Source organism: Triturus cristatus, chromosome 1_1 (assembly GCF_964204655.1).
Source record: "Triturus cristatus chromosome 1_1, aTriCri1.1, whole genome shotgun sequence".
NCBI classification, from domain to species: domain Eukaryota; kingdom Metazoa; phylum Chordata; class Amphibia; order Caudata; family Salamandridae; genus Triturus; species Triturus cristatus.
In genome coordinates this window covers 591,586,860-591,606,889 of record NC_140579.1, presented here as the reverse complement: position 1 = coordinate 591,606,889, position 20,030 = coordinate 591,586,860, and the positions used below count along the sequence as shown (strand labels likewise).

Sequence of the window (20,030 nt, the reverse complement as noted above, 5' to 3'; positions counted from 1 at the left end):
TATCCCGCAACGTGCCCTTCAAAAACATACAATTTTACATTATGCACCACGCATACTTAACACTGGATCGCCTTTGACGCTTCTACCCAGACACGCAGTTTTCACGCCCCGATGACAGGCTCCCGATGCAGCATTCCAACATATGTTCTTGGAGCTGCCTCATACTACAACCTTACTGGAACTCAATACACGAGACATTGCTGGATGTCACGGGCTTAACAGACATGAATATATGGCAGGCCAGCGTACTGGGAGTGTTCTGGTGACGAAAACAATATAAGGTCCAAAGACGTTTAGCATCGCTAGCAATACTGATGGCAAAAAGAGGAATAGCTATGCACTGGCGGACCCCGACAGGGTCCCCACTGGCGGCTTGGGTGGGAGCGGTCAACAAATGGGGAGTGGTAGAGGAGGAGGCGATTAGAAACGAAGAGGTGAGGGGGTTACATAAGCACCACATATCCACAGAATGGGCCCTGCTCCTACATCGATTCAGACAACAGACAGCAAAAAGCCGACCACCCACTGCACCCCAGACCCCAACAGCACAATCTACCAGGAACTCGCCTACTAGGCTCCACCCGAACCCCCAGCCATCAGCTAACCCCCGCAGGGTCCACACAGACAGCGGAAAACTTGAACACTTTGAAGAGACCATGGTATCTCCCCCACACACCTAATTCATAACACCAATGGCATAACAGTCCCCACGCAAAATGCACCCGCCTGGACCCAACCCAAACCCTTCCACCTGATCCCAGTTTGACCCATAGTTAATGGTTAAGAATTCACACTGGTAGTTTACAGACCGGAATTCAAAGGAAGGTCGTACATCTTAGATATACATTAGAACATGCAATAATACCATCAGATAAGTGCATAAACTTACATCCTACAATTGATATGTACTGTTCTTTTACTGTACCGTCAATGTATCCACTGTATGAAATAATGTGAAAAATACATATGAATGCAGACATATTACCCATGTAAAGATGCAAAATACCAATAAAAATGTTTGACAATAAAAATTGAAACAAAGGGTAGACAAGCACGACTATCGGCTTGAGCAGACGGAAACTCGGATCTCGGATGCTGAAGATGCCCAAGTAGAGACCCAGGAGAATTTATTACGTATGGATAAGGTTTTGGACCTTATCAAGGCCCAAAATGAAGAATTAGAATCTAGGGCGCGGTGGAATACCCTCTTAACGGGTATTCCAGAGTCTACTGCCATCATCACAATGGAGGGACTCGTGGAGGCACTCCTTCGAGATCTATTCGGAGAGGTGCTGTCGCCCATCTTCATAGTGGAGCGAGTGCACAGCTTCCTGGTCCCGCGACCACCTCCTGGGGTGCCTGCACATCCCATCGCAGCTAGATTACTAAACTACAGGGACAGAGATAACATTCTGCGAATGGCACGGGAAAAGCAATCAATAACACACCAAGGCAATTTCATCTCTTTTTATTCTGACTTTGCCATTGCGGTCCAAAACGCCGGAAGGGTTTCCTTCCAGCCATAAAATAATACAGCAGGTGAAAATCTTGTATGCTCTCCTATACCCTGCCAAGCTTCGCATCATGAGAGGTGACACTCCCCATTATTTCATGAATGCCAAGGTGGCCCACAAGTTCACCAAGAACCTCACCAAATCCCAGACATCCCCACCTGGCTCTACGAGTACCGCCTCCGAGATCCCCCTTGATGTAAATGACAGACTGGTAGCTGGGGTACAAGGCACAGCAGGACCTGCTGTGGTTGGTACCACTCATGATCTGCTTCAGATAGGTGACTTGAGATTACAAGATTGATTAATAGACATCTCTGGTGCTGGTGTTGGTTGGTCAGGTATTTCAGGAAAGTGTATGTTACTGTCGTAATGGGCTTAGGCCCATCACCCACACCCAGTGGTGGCGGAGAATGCCCAGTCCTGCTCTAACCCAAGGGATGTTTCCCGTTATACAGCATAGAGATGTTAAAGGGTTTTGGGGTAGAAGGAGAGATGCATAGCTCAACCAAGTTCGGGGGTTGGAGTGGGAGGGGGGAGGTTGGGTCAGGAGACCGTTGCAAGCAAATTCTTGTTGGTTTAAGTTTTACATTTTCTGCAGCACCCAACGTTGCCTTATCACTAGAGCCAAGACTGATGCTTCCTATTTAATACATTTGTGCTGACACATCGACAGACACATCATATCGAACTGTACTAGATGTCTATAAAATGTCTTACCTGGAACATTAGGGTCATTAATGATTTTGTAAATCTAGACTGGGACACACATATGGAGTTCGCCATCATATAGAACTATGCATTCTGCAAGAACGACACCTTACAGCCTGTACGGCTCCCGGGTTCAAGGTCAGATGGTACGACGAGGTATATATTTCAGTATACTCAAATCATGCAAGGGGCGTAGCCATCCTGCTCCGGAGGGGGCTTCCGAGGCGTCTCTGAGATGTCATCACAGATCTGGAAGGGAGCTATGTTGTTGTGACAGGCACTTTGTACACACAACTCCTAACATTTATGGTGGTATATGGGCGAGCACAGACGACCCAGGGTTCTTTACCGAGTTATGGTGCCTCGTGGCTGGGAGGCACCATGGTAAACAGGTATGCGGGGAGACTAAAACGTGATTCTAGATGACAGCTGTGACAGATCTGGGCTATCACGTCGCCCTCACCCTGGAGCAGCATCCACACTTGATACAAAAATACAAGAGTTTAGGTTAGTGCAATCATACAAACAACATGACTCATGCACACAAACAAACAGGCCATAATGGGCCTTTTCTTCTTTATGGTCTATGTCCTAAATTTTAGTTAGGCATCATAACGCAGTGGAGGTGGCTGATCCCTGTAGTCACACATTCATCAAGGGACATCGTCTGTAATTTTACCCATTTGACTCCCCGCTCAATTGTATTTTTAATTCACTCATAATCCCTCGTTCGTATTGTAAAAGCTCCGCTTACAAACTGCGTTGAACCCACTCACACTAAGTGCAGTGGGTGAGGATCAGAGGATGAAGCATGCCACAGGTGGTACTTCTGGGTGAGGGTGCTTCAAAAATATCCAAGAGTAGCCATGACCGCACTAATTTACTTGGGTGCAGATCCCTCATTCTCTCGGTATGTACTTAGGGCCATGCAACTGCTCTCTCAATCTGAAGAGATCGCAATAACATAGGTTAACCCTCTTGAGTGTAGTTATTTGTAATAGTCTGGGAGGCTGAGGGTTGAACCTTACATAGCCTTTCCCTCTCCTTTCAGGTTATATGAATCATCTTGGTATTTTGACAATATATCATGAAGAAAATATCATGAGTCTCAAATATCGTCATGTCAAAAATATTGTGATGGCAAAATATCGTGGGACAGAATATAGAAGGTAAAAATATAGGGGGGTCATTCTGATGGCAGTGTGGACCGCATCTGATGGCTCATCGGATGCGGTCCGACCACCACCAGCTGCAGCGGGCAGACTGATGCATTACAATGTGTGCGGGTGGAGGCAGCAGGTGGTGGGACTGTGTGACTCTTTCCAATGGGCTCAAGGAGCCCATCGGAAGGTCTGAAATCCCTACAATAGGGGCAGTGCCTTCTCAGGCACCATCATAGGAAGAGACCATGGTATCTCCCCCACACACCTAATTCATAACACCAATGGCATAACAGTCCCCACGCAAAATGCACCCGCCTGGACCCAACCCAAACCCTTCCACCTGATCCCAGTTTGACCCATTGTTAATGGTAAATTAAATAAATAAAATAAACAACAAATAAACAAGTAAATTAGTGCGGTCATGGCTACTCTTGGATATTTTTGTTGAGGGATATACTGTGTAGGAGCTACCTCCCACCAAAACCCATGACGCTTTCCTGGTTACCACCAAAACCCAGAGGGTTTTACAAATGTACACATTGTAATATGTGCCCCTTGGCGAAACACGGTATTAAGGAATTTTGCTACAACACCTCCACCGTACATACAATCAAGGACTTTATGAATTGTGAATCTAAATTCATAGTTTATTGTGTACAATGTTCATGTAATTTAATTTACATTGGCAGCACTATTCGTGCCCTCAAAGAGAGAATCCAGGAACACATTAGGGCCATTCGCAAAAATGATCACAGTTACCCATTAGCAGTACATTTCAATACTTTTCATCCGGGAAGTTCCCTTCTAAATGCCAAATTTCATTGGATAACTCAGGCATACAATCACCCCAGAGGGGGGGATCGGACGTCTGCCCTCAGAAAATTAGAGGCGCAATGGATTATTCGCCTGCGGGCCGTAGAACAGGGTATCAATTTTGATAGGGAGTTACAAGTTTTCTTAAAAGATTAAATGCTGTAATATGGATGTTGCAACTGTAACTGATTACGCATGTGTTATAGGTAATGAAAAGTCACATGATGTATGGAACCTTCGACCCTCACAGTCTTTCTCTCATCCTTTTCTTATTTTTCTCAGGGCTAACATGCACTTTCTCTTTGTTACACTAATTTCTTTATGGAGAAATATTGCCTCCCTAGAATAGGGTTATTACAATACAGTAGAATTACAGTGTGTCCGAAATATACTTTGTCTTGAACATTTTGCACATGCGTTATTACAATGAAACACAGGTGGTGCGCAAAACAGCCCACCACCCGCTTACAGTAGGATCGGATCATTGTAGCCGGAATTGGTGGCAGTTTGCGTGGGCCGCCTGGGTGTTATTTTCCCCACTCCAACATGGCGGTTTTGTTTTTGCTTGCACCAAACGTAGTCCTATCTTCTATGTTTAACACAGGAAGTCCGCCTAGGTACGGAGTCCTTCTACTATGTCTGTTTCTGCACTACATAAAATGTGCAGCACTTCATGGGGACCGTTCTGATGGACGACGCTTACACGACTGTCTACACTTTGGATTTGGAAGTAAGTGAACTTTGAGGGTCGGCGGACTTCTTCGGTAACGTGATAATAACCGAGTTACTTCGGCCCATACAATAACGCCGCTAAAATTTGGGTTCGTGATATTATTTTCTTTTTACAGGCACCTACCACAGTGCTTCCTGTCAACACTATCTGCCACTGGGCTAAGTTAAGTATGTTATTGTGGTAGACTCTCATGTTGCCCTTCATGACTGTACGGTTTTTTAAAAATTACGATTACAATTAATGAGGTTAGAACCTCTATTGCAGACTCAGAGTATTCTACATAGCGAGATTACCTTGCTTCCTTCTTCTTTTTTGCCGGACTCGTATTTCTAATAATATACTGTGACCCTTGATAATTTCTGGTTTACCGTTGTCATGTAGGAAGAACATGTAGGTGAATGTCAGTGTTTATTCCTTATCTGGCTACGTAATTTCACACTGAGAAAGGAGCAGCGATTGATTGGGGCTGTCCGGATGGTTGGTTACTCTCTTTAAATATTGGAAAGTAAGTCTTACTATTGAGGAATGGACAGTTAGACAACTTGGGGGAATGATAATAAAATGGCCCCTTTTTGTAACGTTAAAATTTTTTGGATCTACCGTCTCAGAACCTATATTATGGATTGCCATGGGAAACTAACCATGGGAATAAGCGTTAGCCTAAGACGCTGATGTTCGAGATTCTCTAGTAGAGATCTCTTTACTCTTCTTTGTATGAATATATCTTCCATCAATGGGTTTGATGTTTCGATCGGTTTTGAAGGTATAAGGTTAGCACATTAACATTTCTGTTTCAGACAACCTGTTTCAAGGGCCTTTAAATATCGTTGAATGTTCCACTGTGACAGCCCCTATTGATTGCATTAGGCATTTGCTGCTGGATTACGGCAGCTAGAAGTAAGTTGCTTCACACAACCACACTTTGTGAAATGAGCTTTGATTAGAGGGTGTGGCCTCATGTCTTCTTGGTATAGCCTCCTATACCCACATACTGTTGTTTGTATATAGATTTGCCGTGTACATGATGTTCTACTGGGATTTGTCAGCCACAGGCATGGACTGTCCTTTTTATTGTTACTTTTGTGTGTCTGTCCTAGACTACAGAATCCAGGAAATAGAAAAGCCTATGGTCAATACTCTCGTTCGTCAGACTTCTATATTCTTGGGCTAGAAAATATTCGTATATGTTTCAACAACTATACCACATGAAAGGTAATGACTTACCTATTCTCCATGTTTTGACACTTGGATCTGACATTACACGATAATACATGCCTTGGTTTTTTAGCTCTGTCCGATAGTTGATGTATACCCATATCGTTACATTGCTCCCCGTAGATAGATTTGATTTATGTGGGATAGTCCACTGGGACGTGTTAAGTATAGATACAATTTGTTCTTTTCATGTCTACCTTTGTGTGTCTGTTTTAGACCACTGAATGGCGATATCCAGTTGACAGAAAACGTTCTTGGCGTATACTGTCGTTCGTCAGAGGAACATACCTTTGGACTAGGAAAATATTCTAAATGTTTCTACAATTCTACTACATTCAAAGGTAATGCTAACAGAGGTTGGACTCACCTACTGTCTATCTAGGACATTTGGATTGGATTTTGCACGATGAAACATGCCCCAGTTTTCGGGCTTTGTCTGTCAAGCTGACTGATGTACTCTTCCATTCTTAACTAAAGATTTTCATCCTTTTTTCGCATCACTATGATTAATATTTACTGTCTCACTATTGGCATGAGAAACTATTTTGGGCTATCTTCCTGCTTTTGGTTCCACACCATTCGGGTTATATACAAGGATCATAAATAAGCTAGCGAGTGATTGCACACACACACACGTTTTGGACCGAATCTCTTGTTGGGATGCTTTTTCTTTTTGTTCTCTTCACATATTGTACAACAAAATGATAATGAACAAATGTTTATTCGGAGAACAATTTTGCTTTTATTTACTGGTCAATATAAGTCTTTTTTGTAATGATTATATTTACAGCCTTGAAAAAGTTACATTGCGTAACGAAACACGTGTTGGCTGTTCTGGATCACTTTCTTGATGAAATTTCGACATCTGATTCTTCTTACTTTGCGGGAAATTGGCGTATTGTAAAGGGACTGATTGTGAGTACTGTAATATTGCATTATTCATAACAGTTTGTGGAATTTGCATTGAAATACAACATTTTCATGTATACACTGTACTGTTGGAATATAACAGTGCAACCAGGAGAATAGGTCCTCTTTTGAATTGTATAGATTTTGTCATCAGATATATTAAATTCTAAGATTTATCACGAAGAATATATGTTGGGACATTACTGTTTTCTCTGATTCATCAAAAAAAGTGTATTACTTTTTACTTTGAATAACAGTATTTGGGGGACAGCCAAGACTCCTTGCTGTAACACTATGTAGTCATGTCATATCTTTAATTACGTTTACAGATACTGTAACTAATAACATTAGAGTGCCGGGGTAGTACCCAGTTAGAAAACGTTTAGCGACAACAAGTGCCCCTTCCGGGTCGTGTTGTCGGTCACATCCTTGGTAGTGGGATGTGTTTTCTATCCCGATGGGCACCCAAAATTGTTCAGGCAACAGGGAAATAGATGTGACTAGTATTTCCATTACTACCGATTTAATATTTGTGTATACCAGGACCGAGACTTGATATTGCGCCAGGCGCGTGAAATGGAGAAAATCACACACAAGGAATAATCAGATATCTTTTTACCTTGACTTCACACAAGCGGTGCAAACGGCGAGACGTGAGTTCCTGCCTGCAAAGCGACTCCTTATGCAGGCTCAAATCCCCTATTCTCTATTGTATCCCGCCAAACTTAAGGTTACACATGATGGTTCTACCCACTTTTTTACCGATGCCAAGTCCGCGCTCAAATTTGCCAAACACATAGGAGGTAAACAGGCGAGACATGGCTCCAGATCCGCAGATACAGCGGAAACCAAACTGAGTGACAATGACTAAGGGCTTTCCATACTAACCACGATCCTGGTTCTAGGTGCTACACATGGTCTGTGCTGTTTGAAGACCACTTTGCCCTTCTAATTTCTGTTGGCCACTGCTGGTTATAACCCATACTGTTGAGTTCACATGTGTTACTTCCTAGCTGGTTTCCCCTATGATGGGTGGGTGGTGCCTGCTTTTGTGGGGGATTGTAGATGTCTAAACTATGCCTTAGAGAGCTTTTGCGATATGTCAGCCATAGGATGTACCTGTTGGGGCCCTAAGCGGACTGTGCTGCTAGATGTCTGCTATCTTACCCTCCACATATGCCCTTGACTTGGCTCTCTGCAGTATCTTGGCCACCCTGTCATGACAGGAGAGGATGCCGGCGTTCCCGCATCCCCATGGGAGGTTTCCCGGATATTCAATGTTTTGTTATTGGTTTACAGGAGCGTACTCTACAACCTGATTGGGGGGTTGGAGTAGGTGGAGGGTGGAAGGGTGGAGTTCTGTTTTTTGCCAGTGTACCTGTATGCTATTTGTCCGATTGTACGGTTTGATTCAGGAAGATACTGCGCTGCCCTAGTTCCTATCCTCTCTTGAATTTTGTACTATTTGACACCACGCCAACACCCTGAATTTTCTCACATGGAACATTAGGGGACTGAATGATGGCAGGAAGTCCAGGCTCGTACATACTTACCTGACGAGACATAATATAGACATATGTCTATTGCAGGAGACCCACCTTAATGTCATGCCATCCCAGAGGCTCAGGCATAACAGGTGGGGTCACGTCTACTCCTCCATATATTCTAATTACTCTCGGGAGTGGCGGTATTGGTTAAGCGGGGCCTAGACTGGAGAAAGGGGGAAATACACAAAGACACTGAGGGCAGGTTCATCCTCATAGTGGGCACACTGGGTGGTGTTTCCATTGCAATAGCAGTGATATACGGCCCCAACGTAGACTCCCCTAGTTTTTTCCAGGACATTTGGGCCAGGATCGGTGCCACTGGTTCCAGTACCATTCTCTGGGGGGGGGGGGGGGGGGCATTCTAGACGACGACATGGACAGGCGAGGGGCAGCCCGGGCCCTGCATCCCGCTGCAAGTGCTGCCTTAAACACCATACTCTCAGATGGCGACCTAGTGGATATATGGCGCCAGAAACCCCCCCTCGATAAGGGAAGGTACCTGCATCTTCGACAACCGCAGCGCCTGGTCCCGCCTGGATTTCTGGTTGGTTTCATGTGATGTGGCCACCTGGACCATTGATGTGTCGCATTTGCTGCGATCCCTGTCGGATCATGCCCCGTGCCTTTTGAAAATGACGCTTCCCGATTCCCTTCCCAGCGCGTTATCCTGGCGGGTTCCACCACACGCCCTGTTAGACGAGGCCTTTAAGGAGGAAATCCGAACAGATATCACCCAATGCTTCACTCTCAATGCGGGTTCAGTGGACACTGAGGCCTCTCTTTGAGAAGCATTTACGGTGGTCATCAGAGGTCAATCTATCGCCCGCCAGGCGGGAGTGTTGAAGGCTATCAGAGGCACACTTGCCTCACTCGAATCCCAAATAAAAGGGCTTGAAACGCAATTTTATTCCACAAATGAACCCAAAACTATGGCTCTCTTGAAGAACAAATTGCTGGACTACGCTGAGGAGGCGCAAAGCGAAGTAAAATTCCTCGGGAAATATGCAGAGGCGCGAAGATACGGGGAGGGCGACAGGCCGGGAAGCACGCTTGCTGGCATGATTCGACCCCCGCGTTCTACCGCTTATGTCCCCGAGCTGATCAACACACAGGGTGGCGTTGTTAGGGGCCAGACGGGTATCCTAGGCGAATTCTTCTTTTTCTATTCTAAGCTCTACACGGCCACCCAAGAGGCGTGCCCAGAGGGAATGCAGTCCTACATGGACTCGTTGGAACTGCTCTGGTTCCATCAAAGGCACAGGGATTACATGGATTTCCCGTTCACTGTCGAGGATATCTCTCAGGTCATAAAGAGTTTACCCCTCAACAAGGCCCCTGGGTCTGATGGCCTTACCACCACCTTCTACAAAACGTAGGTGGAGGAACTTGCGCCTCGTCTGCTGGCACCATATGAGGAGGCCCAAAATACTGGTATATTGCCTCCAACCATGCAGGAGGCGATAATTGTCACTCTGTTAAAACCCGGGAAACCTGAAGCTGAGCTAGATTCATATCGGCCATTATCATTGATAAATGTAGATGTCAAAATCCTGGCTAAGCTGATAACCAATAGGTTGCAGCCCCTACTTCCCCTTATTGCTTGTCGTGACCAGTCGGGATTCAACCCTGGGCGGTCTACTTCTCATAACCTTAGGACTGTATTTTCGGTATTACACTACTTCCACCCTGACGTGCAGGCCGCTGCAGTTTTCCTTGACGCTACTAAAGCGTTCGATACGCTCGAATGGTCATATCTATTTGCCATACTAGGCCACATGGGATTTAGCCCGCTCTTCATCAATCTGATCCGATTGCTGTACACTATGCCCACTGCTCGGATTAGAGTAAATGGCCTACTATCAGAACCTTTCCCCATTTTGCGGGGTACTCGGCAGGGGTGCCCTCTTTCTCCCCTGCTTTTTGCAATGGAACCCCTGGCTGCACGTATTAGGCAACACCACGCGGCTAGGGGGATCGGATTCAGCACCAGGAGCCTACTTATTTTTCTTTATGCAGATGATGTTACTTTATATATCACAGACCCAGTGGCAAATCTGGACCCTATTCTGAGGGAATTCATTTGCTTTGGAGGGTTGGCCGGTGTCTCCATTAACTGGGCTAACTCCGTCGTGTTTCCTTTGACCGATAACACACTCCCAGTGACCTTTGAAGTGGGAGGCCGAGGTGGTTAAATACTTGGGCATTTGGATCAGTCACGACATGCAGGAGGTGTGGAATTTGAATTATGGCCACGCCGTCACTTGGTTGGAGGAGAAGGTTAACATTTGGTATAAGCTCCCGTTATCCCGTTATCTTTGGCAGGGAAAATCGCCCTAGCAAAAATGGTTATCCTACCAAAGTTTCTTTATTACTTTGTCAACATTCCGATCCCCCTCACGCATAATTTTTTGAAATCCTTAAGATCACTGCTAGTCTCCCTAGTGTGGGCAGGCCAGCGTTTCCTGGGATTTACTGACGCTCCCATTGAAACAGGGTGGGTTGGGTGCTCCAGATATGCAATTATATGCCCTTTCCGCTCAGGCCCAGTTCTTGCACTACTGGGTTCACCCGACACCTTTCCAACCCCACGTAGCAGTGGAGGCTGATGCAGTTGCGCCGGTTCCCCTTCGAGTGGCACTTTACCAGTCCTTTCACCACCCTCGCAACGGCATAGACACCTCAGACACTGCGTTGGGCATGGGACGAGTTGTGGAAGCAGGCAGGCGCCCCGATACTATATGCCCCTTCTATACCATTAGCACACAACCCCATGCTGCCAAGCATTCAAGACAGCCTCAGTAAGGCAATAGCACAGAAATGACACCCTCACACGTTCGTGGACCTGTACCCAGAGAACACATTCAGGTCCTCCCCAGTTGCAGCCGAGGGGCAGAGGTTGCCATTTGCTGAAACTTTCCTATATTATAAGTGTGAGTAGGTGAGCGCAAGGACCGAACTTTTACCTGAGATTCAGGAACCGCGATACAGACGCGCTGTTCCCCTAGGAGTCCGCTATCCACAGTTTGCATATATGAAGGCGGTAATGAGGCACCGAAACACACCCACCTCTCATATCTCCCTACAGCGGGACCAAGACGCAGGGCCGGAAGTAGGAGGAGACAACCCCGGAAGCAGTTACCAGCTTCCAGTGAAAGAGGAGCAGCACGAGGGAGGCTGGTCTTGGACCGACATCGGAGTGGCAAACAGCGGGAAGCAGGACGAGGAGGAGTGGAGAAGCGATGACTGCCTTCAAGTGGAGGAGAAACCGCAAGAATAGGACGGTCGTCCAGAGGACGAGGAACCGGAAGAGCAGTGGAGCGAGGAGTGGTGGAATCCACCGGAGGAGGCTGGAGAGCGGCCGCAACTCAGGAGAGGTGCGGCAGAGCCAGTGAGTGATTGCGTCTCTGGGGAGAGTAGAGGAGGGTACACGGGCGGAGGGAGGCGGGTCGGTTAGCAGGGAAGGGGCACTAAATAGCGAAACTGCCACAGCTATCCCTCGTGTGGGACACATTTACGTTGCGATTCCCTGTTGGACCTCCTATTTTACAAGCACCGGCTATCCTCGATTATTAACCGAACCGGGCAAAAATACTTTTGTTTATAGTTTTCCACTCCTTTTCTTTCCTGTGGACTTTCCCCTCTCCTGATTTTGATCTGGAGGAGTAGTCGGCATCTACGTGACCCTAAATCACAATGCACCGGGTGTGGTGACAGGTAGAGCTATAAATCGAACTTTCCCCTCCTCACAGCAGTGACTGACGGCTGTTTTCTCTCCTCTTTTATGAGCCTCCGGGGTGACACCGATAAAACAGAAGAGCCGGAAGGGACCACCTACGATCCCCAGCCCAGCTCATCAAGAACGGACCAAAAAGAGGAGGGAGAAAAACCCATCGTCGTACCATCTACCATCACTGACAATAAAAAGAGCACGTTTGGAAAATATATTCAGCCTCCGCGTCTGTTTATCCGACCTGCCCTCCCACAATAAACTATGCGCTGCCTGTCTCGCCCCACATGATGGCTTACCGGCGCCCCCACCACCCCTACCCGCCCTAGAGAACCTGTTACGTTCACCATTGTCCCGTAAACTTGTTACACACCTCTACACGCACATGCAAAACACTGCTGGGTGGAATGATGAGCTCCCAGTCCCGTTAACTGAGGATCAGTGGGCATACTGCTGTTTCCAGCTCACCGAGTTGTCCCCCAATTATAGGCTCCACCTGATTCATTTCAAATTCCTTCATAGGTATTACCGAACACCTACAGGCTTGCACCGTATGGGGCTAAGGGAGGATGAGAGTTGTTGGCGCTGTGGGTTTACAGCTGCCTCCTTTTTAGGTCTCGTGAGCCAAAGGCTCGAGACATTTTATATGTGGGATTTTCAAAGTGCTACCCACAGTTTTGGCTGGCCTAAACCTTGAGTGCACGATCACATGCACGTGCACAGCTGCTCCCACTCCCCCCTCCCTTCTAGCTTTCTTTCACTTTAGCCGCTCTGCTCCTCTGCTCCTTCCATTCCCCCTCCCTTCTCACCCAGCCCTTTGATGCTCTGCTCGATTCGCTGCTCTAGGAGTGACCTATAGAAAGGGGCCATCTGTTTGTAATTAAAGTCGCCACGCGCGCTTGTTTATATTGCTCTACTCTCACTCCCCTGCCTCTCTCGCCCTCGTTTTCCGAAGCCAGGGCGCATTTCATTTGGAAATAAATTCCAGTCGCCACGCGCGCTTGTTTTATTTTATGTGCGAAGTGCGTGCTTTCCTGTTCCTTTTGCTCGCGCACGGCGTCTATGATGATCTCAGCTGCTGCTTGTTTCTCCACCACCCCTCATGCCGTGTCTTGTCTGCCTTCTGACCCCTACACAGTGGGATTTCCCCCATCTCTATCAACCCCACTTCCTGTCTTTTCACTTCCCAGCGCTCCTTTTCTCCCCCTTCCTTGACCCAGCTCACTTTCCTAGCCTTCCCTTCCTCCTGCTCGGTGTCCCCTCTCCCCCGTCTCCTGTCGCTTCCTCCCCCAGCTCTCCCCTCTCCACACTCCCCTTACCTCTAACCTCTCTTCACTTCAGCCGCTGGAGCAGAAATTCATTAGCAGCCGCCCTGGTAATGTCCGGCTTCCGAAAATAATTACAACCCATTTTGAGGCACTGCTCACATACGATTCCTTCTCTCACTTTTGCTCCCTCTGCTTCTGTCTCTTTCTCTTCCTGTCTCTCTTTTCCTGTCTCTCTCCCTCTCCCTTACCCTCCCTTTCTATCTTGTCTCTGTCGCTTTTTCTCTGATACACAAACACAGGGACTCGTATCTTTGTTACGTTCTCTCTTACCTATCTTTCTCTCTAACGCACACACACGTCCTCACTCTCACTTTCTGTCTTTTTCTCTCTGACACATACTCTGTCTTTTCTTTCTCTCCTTGTTGACAGTGGAGCGTAGCATTATGGGACAGGTAGTTTTACTGTTTTTTTTTTAACGGCATGTTGTGCCCCGTCCCAGAATGAAAATTGTTAATGGAGTAAAAGGCTGCTATAACAGTGGGTGTCACACTTTCAAACAAGGAAATGGTTTTACTGGCAAAAAGCATGCGGCTCTTTTAGAAACTTTTTTTTTTTTTTTTTTTTACAATAGCAATTGCGAAACGATCGCTTTCAGTGCCGCTTGTTGTGTGTTTGCTAAGTAGACCGACCTCAGTCACAATTAATTCCTTTTTAGCAGGGATGGGGGAGTGCGGCAGTCACTGGGTGCCCATGGCTCCTCAGTGAGGGGAGGTGGGCACAGCGTCGATGCTCAGGAAGCTGATTGTGTACGTCTTCTCCTTCCTGTCTGCGCCTGACTGACTTCATGCCTCGGCCGCCTGTTCACAGTGGCAGAACTATCTCCTCTAACTAGCGCTTTGGCCCGAACTTCAGCTCAGGTACCCCCAGCCCAGCTTAAAGGTATTGTGATTGAGGTCGGTTTGAAAACACGGAAAATGTAATTCCTAGAGGCTGGTTTCAGTATTATTTTTTTTAATAGCACGAACTTCACCCGAAGGTATCAGGTATCAGAGCGCTATACATCAGCACCAGTTGTGCTTCACAAGGACACATTCTAATTTGCCTTCCTCTTTGAAGTCTGTTTCTGTGTCTTGACTTACCTATGCAGGATGTTGGTTCTGCGTCTTGCAGCCTCACATAGCGCCACCCTAGGCTCTCGCTGTGCTTGCTAGTTTTACCAGCTAAAAGAGGCTGTCTATCACTAAGTATATGCACACAGGTCGGTAGCACAATGGCAGACTAGTTAAATTCAGGCAATGCGTTGCTTTAGTTCCTTATTAACACTTATGGTCGGCACCTATTTTAGTTTTGGTTGCCAACTTACTGGCTTCAGTTTTGGGCATGCAATAATTGTGTTTTGTTGCATGCTCGTAATTCTTAATCTGGTCCCCATTTGAAATCCGAGCTAAAGGCGCAGTTGGCTCTCTGGGTGCATGTATGGGAAGTGTGGAGAGTTATCAAAGCGTGCCAATCACCGACAGAAATGCTTGCCTTGTTAACAGTACGATGGTAAATCAAGATTCGTGAGTTACCACTAGAAATTATCGCATTGCGTATGCCACAATTCTACCACTACTATCCCATGTGCAGTAACACCCCATGTGTTAGTTTGCCTAGTTTAAATCTGTCCAACGAACCCTAAAACTGACTAAAGTACCACTTAAACACGACCGAAAAGCAGGTGGTGAACACTTGCATTATTAAAACCAACAGACACTGCCCACGTCACATGCAGTAACATTTTGCCAATTAGGAAGTTCAGGATAAGTGAGAAGTCACAATTGTCTCTCTAGCGACGCTGTGTATATTCTCACAAGATTATAATGTATGATAATGCCGACACTGTATGCTAAAGCATGCAGTAAAGCGGCTGCAGTGTTACCACTTCTTTCCACTCACATTTTATAACGTCCCTTGCAGACCTTATAAATATAGCAGCACCTGAATGCTCCAGTGTTATCACCTTGTGGGGTCTTTCTTTCCAGAATGATCAGTTTCTATATGCAAGGGTTCACTGACCACGTTATGTGTGTCATGCTTTATACAAAACACCCCATCGCCACACCTGCCCACCGTTCGCTTTCTGGGAGCTCATTTAGCCTCTTTCCTGCTTCCAAGGAACTGCGTGCAGACCCCCTCCCCCATTGATCCCCGCATCCCAAACATATATAACCAAAGCTTTAAACACCTTCCGAAATGCCCTCTTAAATATCAAACTGCAACGGTCGACATTTGAATACAAGTGTATATGTGAGATAGGATGCATGTAACAGCAATACAATAAATTCTTTTTAAAGCCGTTTTTACCACAAGCCATTTTACATATGAAATTCCAAACATGATCCTTGATATCTTGAGGTCTCAGCTGTTGGAATATTATATGTCGATGTGTACATTCCAGTAATTCATAGCAGCATTCAAAATGTACTTCACAAGAAATAGCTAGATAAAAAAAAATACATATTCCTTCTTTAGCCAAGAAGCACTTCCTCTGTTTCCCACGTGCTGTGTTTAAACTCGATTGCTTCGCAGTGACGTAACAAGAGGCACTTGAGCAGTAATGTAGGCAAGGTTCGATGGTAGCAGGGGTGTGATGCAGGCCTTTGTGGTGCCAACACCATTCAGAAGGCCCTTTCAACACAAGGCCTGGGAATATACATGACATATGAGAGGCAGGGAGTCCCCGTCATTTCGTTTTACGCCAGTGGCTGGTAGAGTAGTACAACATATGCTTAATTGGGGTGCAGTGGACCCCTCACACTCCTGACTCAGTGCTTTTCTGTCCTTGGTCTGTTGAAGGCACACACACCTTGTCCTTGCTCACAGCTCTACTCTAGCGAGCCTGCTTCATTCATAGACTATTACTGTGTCCACTAAAGGACCCTGAAAGAGACACCATCCTGCCTCTTTAATTGTTTCTGGGGACAGTGTCACTAAGTGCTTGAAAGATGGGCTGTGTGAGTGCTACAAAGGAACTTGTAATGATCATGTTAATCTGAACTGTAGTGATGTGACTGGTTATAGATGCTGGTAGACAGCCCAAGACATAAATCGATAAGCATAAAGCTCATACAATGTCAGTGCACATATATATACCCAATAAAACGTGGTATGTAGAACAAGTGTGCTCAGGCTTCTTTCTACAGTGCAAGCGTCAAATTCCATATTTTTAACATAGTGCAACCTTAATAACTTGGAATATCAATACTAACAGCCTCACAGATTCATGCTGCAATCACTTTACACAGGAAACTAAGGAGTCCTTACTCATAAGGCGTATTTAATGACATTTGTCTCGCTGGATGGATTTAAGTCCATGTGCTCATGTTACCAATGTTTGTTTATTAATTGCTGTACATGATCAAACTGATGGTACAAGCCATATATACAGACCTGTAGCCAGTAGTACGCTCTTTGTTACTATAATTGAGGGAGGAAAAGGGCCATAATGATGCGGCCTTGCTGCTCTTAAACATAGACCCTTCCGACATTCAAAAATGCTTCTTCCTCAATACTCAAGACTAAACAAGCATTTGCAATGCAATAGGTCTCACATTACTACAAGTTTGAGCTATTGGTGTTGCAAATAATAATACAATTTCGATAGCTCAAACTTTCAGCAATGCGAGACCTATTGCATTGCAAATGCTTGTTACACATGGTGTGGGACTGCCCTAAGCTCACTGCATTCTGGTCCACAATTTTCGCATCAATTAATCAGATCATTGGTATGTCTCTTACCCCATCCCCCATGTTGGGTTTGCAGAACTACGTCAAGGACTCGCCAGTCAAGATGCGCAGACTGCACGCATTGCTTCTCTTATTCGCTAAACGCCAGGTTGCCGTCCACTGCCATTGGTTAAGGAATGGATAAGGGACGTTACCTATGGTCACACCCAATTGAACACGTTCTGGTAACTAATGCTTCCTACCTCGAGGCCTCGTGACATCTGGGAATCGTTTATTGTCTGGGCCCGGGAGAAGCAGGGAACAGTTGGGGGATGCCCGACCTGTACAAGTTGGGCCGAGGGGTTGTTGTGAAATGTCAATGTTCTCTATTTTTCACTGTTAACTGGCCTGGGGTACATGTAACATCAGACGGATTTCTGTCTTTGAAAGCATTTCCCCTAAATGTTAATCTCTTGATTGAAGTCGTACTGTGGTTGTGAATGTCACTATTTTAATGAGTACAGCTGGGTTGGGCACATATTATACAACCTCTTTCATGAACTAACTGTGCTGATTTTATTCCTGGACATGTATCGCTACTATGCTGGCTTGTTGTTTTGTATTTGTTTTTTGAAAATGCCAATAAAAACAAACACAAAAAAAATATGCTAGGATTTACCGAAATAGATAATATGGGACACAAAGACATAGTGTATCACGAACAATATCATAGTTCCCACAGTTGTTTGTTTTAGGAAACATAATGCAATTGTGCGAAAATTATGCAATTTGAACTTGAAATGGCAGGATTGTCACACCGGTTTCTTCCAGGGAAACAGAAAGCGTGAAATGGATTATGGGCAGTTTGGCAGGAGAGAGCCTGCAAGGGAGGTGGGGCAATTTCAGAGCCCATAACCGGAGCAGCTGGACCATAAACCAGAGCTTCCATCTCACAAAAAAGTCAAATCAATGAGCTGTCTCCACACTATGGTAAGGTAGGCAGTCGTGGGGCTTCAGCACAGTGAATCATGGAGCAGCAGCTAGTACAGCTAGCAGCTCTCCCAAAAGACACAAAATGTGCAACCACAGAAAACAAGGACGTGCTCGCATCTAGGTTTAGGTGTCTTACAAGGCGATAGGGCGGTAGTTGAAAAGCACCAGTAGGTTGCTCCTGCAGGAGCAGAATTTTCATTTAGAAAATTCAGGGGCTTTTGAAGCTCTAGTAGGTCTATGCGTTTTATTAAAAATTAATAAATAACAAATTAATTATTTGTCTTGTGTAAGTGTTTTTATTAATCAATTCGTTTGTCTTAACATAAGAGAAAGTTACACAAGGGTTAGCATGCGTGTGCTGTTTCTGTTTCTTAAAAAATAACGTGCAAGTTTTCATGTTTAAACGTTGCTGTGTGCTGTTTATTTTGAGCACAAAACGCTGTCTGAATTAATGCTTTTCTATGTCGCGAGAGCTAGATAAATGCATACACATAAGGGTATTAGTGGGGTTAACACTGTTTAATCATTATGCTGTAGTAACGTTGTTTTTATTTCTTTTAATTGAGATGGTCTATTGTGGCCTATGGAGGCCTAATCCATGATGGCTGATTTTATGAGCCTGGCCTCGAGTGAATATGTGAAAGACGTGACGAGGGAGACCCCTGCTGGAAATGGTTTTGAAGTTGACTGACCATGGTCCTTCTATAAAACTTTCCATGAGGACAGCAGCAGTTTTGGGTGTTCTCCAAGAAAAGTGAAAGTGTCCTTGGCAATCTCGAAAGACAAAGGAGCCTTAGAGGGAAACTCTGAACTGTGGCTCGATGGCCGAGGAGAAGCTGGATAAAATGTGATACATGTTTTATTTTCTTGGTTCCTGTTCCGTAGTTTTCGCTATGTGTATTTTTCCTGAGCGGAGGTTCACAAATGTTGCAATGTTGCATCCTTTCCTTCTCGCTCTGCTCAGTGATTCAGTGTATTCTGCAAACTTAATGTGAGTTTCCATTGTAATTTTGACTATAAAAACTGTTAGCTTAGGGAGGGATCTCCCCACTCTTTTGGCCACCCTTTTGCCACTTGCCATTTTACCTTTGCTGCGTGAAGCTGCGTTGCTGAGGATTGATGCTGAGGACTTCGTCTTGAGAGACTTTACCGAGAGACTTGTCCTGACCCGTTCTGACACTTAGTTAGATTAGGTAACTATGAGAAATGATTTATTCTGATTGATTTTACTTTGACTAATTTTAGATAAAGCAATATAATTTTAAACATGGTGTTGAATTTTCTTTCTTGTCAATTATTGGGTTTATATTTTTGATCATTATTGTATATGTTGTGTAGATTATGTTATTGATTAGGACAGTCACTAAACCAGATCTGATCGACCTGATATTGATGCAGGGTGTTTAGGTGTTTTCTTTCCACAGGTTTATTGCTGGTAGAGTATTTGAGCGTGTGTTAGTGAAATGGGCCCTAGCGTATGATGGATGTATGTGCGTGTAACTGTGTGATTACTCTATCCGTGGTAGTGGGCATATTTTAGATAGCCTGATCTCTATCACTCCCATACACTTGGTGAAAAGCAGTGACCCCGGTGTATGGGGACCTCAGTCAAGAGGACCTGGCAGGAGAGTCAACAACTACGGAGCTATGATTGTGGTGATGAAGTGTTGTTGCCTAAAAGTTTCAGTGCCACAGGACATGTGGAATGCTGTGTGTTTACTAGTTCAATCCA

The 20,030-nt window shown here is 45.4% G+C and overlaps 1 long non-coding RNA gene across 2 annotated transcripts; it reads left to right on the top strand.

The window, feature by feature from the left end:
• The first annotated feature begins 4,828 nt into the window (after positions 1 to 4,828).
• On the top strand, positions 4,829 to 19,564 carry LOC146870673 (uncharacterized). Of its 2 annotated transcripts, none has more exons than XR_014979000.1 (6): positions 4,829 to 4,928; positions 5,047 to 5,098; positions 6,029 to 6,143; positions 6,363 to 6,487; positions 6,937 to 7,061; positions 18,865 to 19,564. It is a non-coding gene; the product is annotated as an uncharacterized LOC146870673 (long non-coding RNA). The 2 variants fall into 2 exon arrangements; XR_014979001.1 differs by lacking the exon at positions 18,865 to 19,564 and adding an exon at positions 11,688 to 11,990.
• Positions 19,565 to 20,030: the final 466 nt, after the last annotated feature.